The 2,007-nt window shown below is 47.2% G+C and overlaps 1 non-coding gene across 1 annotated transcript; it reads left to right on the top strand.

Annotated features, from left to right (window-relative positions):
• The first annotated feature begins 779 nt into the window (after positions 1–779).
• LOC120639350 lies at positions 780–886 on the top strand. The gene has a single exon (XR_005661356.1). It is a non-coding gene; the product is annotated as a small nucleolar RNA R71 (small nucleolar RNA).
• Positions 887–2,007: the final 1,121 nt, after the last annotated feature.

Below are 2,007 nucleotides of genomic sequence, written 5' to 3'. Positions count from 1 at the left end.
GAAGGTTGCCCCACCTGGTAGACACCATGTTTGCGGTTTCAACGGGAGATTCGGGTTGCCCTGGGATCTTCCCAGACTCAGCAGCATGTACGGCAGCAGCAATTTGAGCTAACTGTGTTTCTATCATTTTGTTGAAACTTAACTGATTTTTCAAGGCAGAAGAAAGAGTTTCAACTTTTGCATTTCTATTTTCCAAAACTTTGTCGTTGGCCGCAAGCTTCTTATTTAACGATTCATTGATTTTAGCTTGGCCAAAGACAAGATCTCTCAAGGAGGGTTGGTTTGAATTGAAATTCGAATTGAAATTTGAGTTGAAGTTGTTACCTCCTCCTTGGAATGGTGGGCGTGCTTGACCCCACCCTTGGCCTCCTTGTGGACGGAACCCGTTGTTGTTGTTGATGTAGGCTGCATCCTCACGAGTCTCGGGGCAGTCATTCCCCGAGGGTCCTACATTACCACAAACCTCACACGTCATGTACGAGTCCATGTCTTGGACAGGAACGAACATTTGCTGTTTGTTCCCTTCGTCGAGTTTCTTCAGTAGGAGGTCCATTTTGGCGGCGAGCATATCCGTCTCCTTGATGGTATGCATCCCGCCCTTGTTTCGGGGCTGGGAACCCTCCTCGTTCCAGCCCTGGTTGGCGACCATCTTCTCAATCAAGGCTTTGCCATTGGCGATGGTAAGATCGAGATAGGCCCCTCCAGCAGCAGCGTCCAAATGGGCTCTTGATGTTGTCGTTAGCCCGTTGTAGAAGCTTTGGAGTACGAGCCACTCGTCCATCCCATGATGAGGATAGGCGAGTATATATTCTTGGAGTCTCTCCCAAGCTTCCGGGATGGATTCCATCCCTGTTTGCTGGAAACTTGATATTCTTCCTCGCAAGGCATTTGTTTTGCCTAGCGGGAAGAACTTGGTGAGGAACGCTACAGAACATTTGTCCCACATGTTGACAGCTTTAGTATTCTGATAAAACTATTGTTTCGCTTTCCCCAGGAGGGAGAAAGGAAATAAGCAAAGCCTGATGATGTCAGCCGTAACCGTAACACCCCATATGGTTACGGTCTTGCAGAGCTCCAGAAAGTTCTGGAGGTGGGCATTGGTGTCCTCATTTGGCTTGCCACAGAATGGGCTAGCCTGCAGCATGTTTATGAGGCTGGACTTCAGCTCGAAGTTCACTTCCCCAACATCAGCGTTGGGTCCAGTCGCCACATTGGCGGCTGAGGGGATGGAGAAGTCGCAGAGAGTCTTCTCAGCCATGGGTTCGGTTGTTGTTGCTGGTGCTTGAAAAGTTGGCTCGCTTGTCGACAACGAGAGCTGCGGAGGGACGACGCGATGTCGAACCCTTCTCACGTGCTTCTCGGGATTTTAAACAAAGTTTGTCGGCAAGGAGAAACCAGTCATACACTACCCTGTTTCCATCCAATCAAGAGAAAACAAAAGATGATATTAGCCTGTATGAGCAGTAGCTACCTCTTATTCATAATGCCATGTTTATGCATTAGTAAAGATCTTTTACACCTAGTGCCATCCCCGGCAACGGCGCCAGAAATGCTTGTTGGCATTTCTTAACTCAATCACTAGGAATGGTTAGTTCCCAGCAATGGCGCCAAGAAATGCAGAGTCGGTCGCCCCATAGCGGTGATGCCATGGGGCGGCGTGCGGTATGTCTTAACGATTACAGAAGGATCCGCAAGCGCACAGATATACCGTTGTAGCATTTCACCCAGAAGTATTCAGGGTATCGTTATTTATATTTTCCCAAGGGATGGCTATGGCATGTAAAGATGTTTACCAGATACATAACCATAATAATTATGAGATAAGGTGTAAACTGCTGATCATACAGGGGTAAGTGATAATAAAGATAATTGAGGGTAATGTGACACAAACAAGATCAGCCAACTCTCATGAATAAAGAACAAACAAATACACCTAAGGTTAGTGGGAGCATAGGCAAACAAGGTCCTAGTATACTATTCATGTCGGCAGAGAAGCTATGTTAGTCA

Source organism: Panicum virgatum, chromosome 6K, assembly GCF_016808335.1.
Source record: "Panicum virgatum strain AP13 chromosome 6K, P.virgatum_v5, whole genome shotgun sequence".
Lineage (NCBI taxonomy): Eukaryota > Viridiplantae > Streptophyta > Magnoliopsida > Poales > Poaceae > Panicum > Panicum virgatum.
This window is presented reverse-complemented; position numbering and strand designations above follow the sequence as displayed.